This window comes from Bufo bufo, chromosome 10 (assembly GCF_905171765.1).
Source record: "Bufo bufo chromosome 10, aBufBuf1.1, whole genome shotgun sequence".
NCBI lineage: Eukaryota > Metazoa > Chordata > Amphibia > Anura > Bufonidae > Bufo > Bufo bufo.
The window spans coordinates 70,824,059-70,830,650 of record NC_053398.1 but is presented as its reverse complement, the minus strand read 5'-3'; positions in this window follow the sequence as shown (position 1 = coordinate 70,830,650).

Genomic DNA, 6,592 nt, shown 5'->3' with positions numbered 1-6,592 from the left:
GTACAGTAGTTTACGGCCACATATTGGGTGTTTCTGTAAACGGCAGAGTCAGGGCAATAAAGATACAATCTTGTTTGGCTGTTAACCCTTGCTTTGTTAGTGGAAAAAATGGGTTAAAATGAAAAATTTGACAAAAAAATTAAATTCTCAAATTTCCTCCCCATTTGCCAATAACTCTTGTGCAACACCTAAAGGGTTAATAATGTATGCAAAATCAGTTTTGAATACCTTGAGGGGTGTAGTTTCTTAGATGGGGTCATTTTTGGGTGGTTTCTATTATGTAAGCCTCGCAAATCGACTTCAGACCTGAACTGGTCCCTAAAAATTTAGTTTTTGTAAATTTCTGAAAAATTTCAAGATTTGCTTCTAAACTTCTAAGCCTTATAACATCCCCAAAAAATAAAATATCATTCCCAGAACAATTCACACATGAAGTAGACATATGGGGAATGTAAAGTCATCACAATTTTTGGGGTATTACTATGTATTACAGAAGTAGAGAAACTGAAACTTTGAAATTTGCAAATTTTTCCAAATTTTTGGTAAATTAGGTATTTTTTTTGTGCAAAAAAAATAATTTTTTTGACTTCATTTTACCAGTGTCATGAAGTACGATATGTGACGAAAAAACAATCTCAGAATGGCCTGGATAAGTCAAAGCGTTTTAAAGTTATTAGCACTTAAAGTGACACTGGTCAGATTTCCAAAAAATGGCCTGGTCCTTAAGGTGAAAATGAGCCCGGTCCTTAAGGGGTTAAGGGTTTCAGATACTAGGGATCACATGGTCCTTTCCTCATAGGCCCTTGTGTCAATATACCATAGGCCTAGGGAGGACGACACCTGTGTGGGTACGCAGCGTTACACACGCGGCATAACCCTCCAGGGGTCTTGTCTGTCTTTTTTGTTTGTAAGGGGTCTTTTACTCCCTACCCTGGGAGAATAGACATATTAAAAGCTATGTTTTAAAATTGTTACTGCTCCCCTTCTCTACATACTCTGGACCACCAGAGGACCAGGTAGCAGGTATATTAGATGCTGTTATCAAAACAGCGTCTAATATACCTGTTAGGGGTTAAAAAAATCGCATCTCCAGCCTGCCAGCGAACGATCGCCGCTGGCAGGCTGGAGATCCACTCGCTTACCTTCCGATCCTGTGAATGCGCGCGCCTGTGTGCTCGCGTTCACAGGAAATCTCGCGTCTCGCGAGATGACGCGTATATGCGTGACTGTGCGCAGGGCTGCCGCCTCCGGAATGCGATCCTGCGTTAGGCGGTCTGGAGGCGGTTAAAATGTAAAATCTGCAAAAAAATTTGAAATTTTGAAATTTAATTCCCATTTTCATTTAATTCTCGTGGGGCACCTAAAGGGTTAATAAAGTTTGTAAAATCAGTTTTGAATAGCTTGAGGGGTGTAGTTTCTAAAATGGAGTGATTTATGGGTGGTTTCTAATATGTAAGCCCCAGAAAGTGACTTTATAACTGGTCATGAAAGAATTGGGGTTTGGAAATGTTCTTAAAAATTTTAAGATTTGCTTCTAAACTTCTAAGCCTCCCCAAAAAATAAAATGTCATTTTCAAAATGATTCAAACATGAAGTAGACATATGGGGAATGTAAAGTAATTACTATTTTTGAAGGTATTATAAAAGTAGGGAAATTGAAATTTGGAAATTTGCTAATTTTTTCATTTTTTTCTGTAAATTAGGTATTTTTTATAAATAAAAAATTATTTGACTCCATTTTACCACTGTCTTGAAGTACAATATGTGACGAGAAAACGCTCTCAGAATGGCCTGGATATGTAAAAGCGTTTTAAAGTTATTACCACGTCAGATTTGCTAAAAATGGCCTGGTCCTGAAGGTGAAAAATGGCAGGGTCATTAAGGGGTTAATTTACATGTTCTGTTTGTTTTAATTTTGTAGAACGGAGAACAACCTTGAGGAGAAAGCTGAAGATAGTGCACCGCAACACTCCAGCACCTGTGATGAGGAGCCTACTGCGTCACAAGCTCCTCCAGAGAGTGTTGAAAGGCCCAGCACCTCTGCCGCCTCTTGGCCCCCAGCCTCTGGAGTGGACCCCCCACTTTGTCCTTACCCGCCAGCTGCCGCAGATCAATGCCTCCTGCCGAGGCTATGATAAATACTCAGGTCCTGGACTATTTGTCTAGAGCCCGGCAGGAGGACCATTTTGATCTATATGCCCACAGTCTGGCATTTTATTTGCAGAGTCTGCCTCCAGAACGAGTACTGAGAACCAAAGCGGCTCTCGTTATCGTTCTGGAGGCAGCCACTCCACCAAATGATCCCACGGACATGTTTCTGGCCCTGGAGAATTGGCGCAGCCATGGGCACATGTCTGGCCTCGGCCAACGACAATTCTCCAGGTTTGCCACGGGCTGCCACAATTCCCTCTCACAAGGGAACATTATGGGCAACAAAGTCGCCCATATGCCCAACAGTATCATAAGCGACACTTCATATGGCCAGCCTGAGCCCTCCACATCCCAAGCTGCCCCATCTCACCACTCTGACCCCCCTTTGCAACCCTCCTACCCTGGGCCTCAGTTTTAGGGTCCAACTGGGTCACCTGAGCATTGTTTTCATTTGTAAATTTTCAGTTCACATTATTGTTTATATTATTTTTTTTACAAACATTTATGTAAATTTGAGTACTCTGTGCAGAAATAAACCGTTTTATTTTCACGCATTTCATTGTTTCCTGTCTTTATTATATACAGTGGGATGCGAAAGTTTGGGCAACCTTGTTAATCGTCATGATTTTCCTGTATAAATCATTGGTTGTTACTATAAAAAATGTCCCTCAACTTTGACAAGATTCCCAGTCCCTGCACTGGCCACACAGCCCCACATCATGATGGAACCACCACCATATTTTACTGTAGGTAGCAGGTGTTTTTCTTGGAATGCTGTGTTCTTTTTCCTCCATGCATAACGCCCCTTATTATGGCCAAATAACTAAATTTTAGTTTCATTAGTCCACAGCACCTTATTCCAAAATGAAGCTTGCTTGTCCAAATGTGCTTTAGCCCACCTCAAGCGGCACTTTTTGTGCTGTGGGCGGAGAAAAGGCTTCCTCTGCATTAGGCTACTTTCACACTTGCGTTCAGAGCGTATCCGTCACAGACGGATCCGCTCCCATAATGCAGACGTTTGGATCCGTTCAGAACGGATCCGTCTGCATTATAGTTTAGAAAAAATTCTAAGTGTGAAAGTAGTTCAGACGGATCCGTCCAGACTTTACATTGAAAGTCAATGGGGGATGGATCCGTTTGAAAATTGAGCCATATTGTGTCAACTTCAAACGGATCCGTCCCCATTGACTTACATTGTAAGTCTGGACGGATCCGTTTGCCTCCGCACGGCCAGGCGGACACCCGAACGCTGCAAGCAGCGTTCGGGGGTCCGATTGCGGAGCGGAGGCTGAACGCTGCCAGACTGATGCATTCTGAGCAGTTCCGCATCCACTCAGAATACATTGGGGCAGTACGGATGTGTTCGGGGCCGCTTGTGAGAGCCTTCAAACGGAGCTCACAAGCGGAGTCCCGAACGTGTGAAAGTAGCCTTACTCTTGCATACAGCATCTCCTTGTGTAAAGTGCGCCGAATGGTTGAACGATGCACAGTGACTCCATCTGCAGCAAGATGATGTTGTAGGTCTTTGGTGCTGGTCTGTGGGTTGACTCTGACTGTTCTCATCATTCGTCGCTTCTGTCTATCCGAGATTTTTCTTGGTCTGCCACTTCGAGCCTTAACCACTTGCCATCTGGGCCATTTGTCCTCTTCCTGACCAGGCCTAATTCTGCAAAACTGACATATCTCACTTTATGTGGTAATAACTTTGGAACGCCTTTATTTATCCAAGTCATTCAGAGACTGTTTTCTCGTGACACATTGTACTTCATGATAGTCATAAATTTGAGTCAAAATATTTCACCTTTATTTATGAAAAAATCCCAAATTTACCCAAAAATTTGAAAAATTAGCAATTTTCTAAATTTCAATTTCTCTGCTTTTAAAACAGAAAGTGATACCTCATAAAATATTTATTACTTAACATTCCCCATATGTCTACTTTATGTTGGCATCATTTTGGAAATGTCATTTTATTTTTTTAGGACGTTATAAGGCTTAGAAGTTTAGAAGCAATTCTTCAAATTTTTAAGAAAATTGCCAAAACCCACTTTTTAAGGACCAGTTCAGGTCTGAAGTCACTTTGTGGGGCCTACATAGTGGATACCCCCATAAATGACTCTAGAAACTACACCCCTGAAGGTATTCAAAACCGATTTTACAAACTTTGTTAACCCTTTAGGCGTTCCACAAGAATTAAAGGAAAATGGAGATCAAATTTTTAAATTTCACTTTTTTGGCAGATTTTTCATTTTAATAAAAAAATTTCTTTAACACATCGATGGTTAACAGCCAAACAAAACTCAATATTTATTACCCAGATTCTGCGGTTTACAGAAACACCCCACATGTGGTCATAAACTGCTGTATGGGCACACGGCAGGGCGCAGAAGAAAAGGAACTCCACATGGTTTTTAGATGCCATGTCCCATTTGAAGCCCCCTGATGCACCCTTACAGTAGAAACTCCCAAGAAGTGACCCCATTTTGGAAACTAGGGGATAAGGTGCCAGTTTTATTAGTACTATTTTTGGGTACATATGATTTTTTGATCATTCATTATAACACTTTATGGGGCAAGGTGACCAAAAAATTGGTTGTTTTAGCACAGTTTCTATTTATTTATATTTACAGCGTTCACCTGAGGGGTCCGGTCAAGTGAGATTTTTATAGAGCAGATTGTTACGGACGTGGCGATACCTAATATGTATACTTTTTCTCATTTATTAAAGTTTTACACAATAATAGCATTTTTGAAACAAAAAAATTATGTTTTAATGTGTCCATGTTCTGAGAGCTATAGTTTTTTTTAGTTTTTTTTTAGAAATTTTCTTATGTAGGGGCTCATTTTTTGCGGGATGAGGTGACTTTTATTGGTACCATTTTGTGGGACATACGCGTTTTTGATCACTTGGTGTTGCACCTTTTGTGATGCAAAGTGACAAAAATTGCTTGTTTTGACACCGTTTTTTTTTTTTTACGGTGTTCATCTGAGGGGTTAGCTCATGTGATATTTTTATAGAGCTGGTTTTTACGGACGCGGCAATACCTAATATGTCTATTTTATTTGATTTTTTTTCTATTTTTAAGATTTTTTTTTTATTCCTTACTTGGGGACTTTTTTTTTTTTACATGTGAAACTTTTTTTTATTTTATTTTTTCAACCCTTTATTTTTATTTTTTTACACTTTTCGTCCCCCATAAGGTCATACAAGACCTCTGGGGGACATTTGCTTCACTTTTTCTTTTTTTTTTTTCACTGTTGATTTCTCCTGTAACTGGGGCTGACATAGTAGCCCCAGTTACAGAAGAAATGCACCCCCCAGAGAGGCTGTACAGCGCAATACAGCGCTGTACAGCCTCAGTGCAGGGCTGATCGAGGTCTGTGGATGACCTCACACAGCCCCTGCACTCTCCGGTCCCGGCTGTGTATGCAGCGATCCAGAAGGCAGGGACACCTGGGAACTGTCCCTGCCTTCTCTAAGGGTTGCCCTGCTGTCACTGACAGCGGGCAACCCGATCAGCAGCTGCACGATTAGCGTGCAGCTGCAGTTTCTGAACGGACGTTTTAAAACATGATCCACCCATAGGACGTTTATATCCTATGGGCGGACAGGAGGTGGTTAACTTGAACTGAGCCTGTGGTCTTCCATTTCCTCAATATGTTCCTAACTGTGGAAACAGACAGCTGAAATCTCTGAGACAGCTTTCTGTATCCTTCCCCTAAACCATGATGGTGAACAATCTTTGTCTTCAGGTCATTTGAGAGTTGTTTAGAGACCCCCATGTTGCTACTCTTCAGAGAAAATTAAAAGAGGAGGGAAACTTACAATTGACCCCCTTAAATACTCGTTCTCATAATTGGATTCACCTGTGTATGTAGGTCAGGGGTCACTGAGCTTACCAAGCCAATTTGACTTCCAATAATTAGTTCTAAAGGTTTTGGAATCAATAAAATGACAGCAGTGCCCAAATGTATGCACCTGCCTAATTTTGTTTAAACAATTATAGCACACTTTCTGTAAATCCAATAAACTTAATTTCACTTCTCAAATATCACTGTGTGTGTCTCCTATATGATATATTTAACTGACATTTTTTATCGTAACAACCAACGATTTATACAGGAAAATCATGAGGATTAACAAGGTTGCCCAAACTTTCGCATCCCACTGTACATTGAATTATATTTATGTAGCACAAACACATAGAACACATTAATAATTGTAAACATTTATTATACATTTATATAACCTACATACATGTAACTATATGAACATGATTTGTAAATCATTTACACACATAAATATTAATTTAGTTATAAACAATAGCAACCAATTTATAAACTTTATTCTACATTTTGGTATTTAGAATACACTAGCAGAAGGACCCGGCATCGCACGGGTATATTTCATCTATTTAAGTTTGTTTTTGTGTGTCGTAAA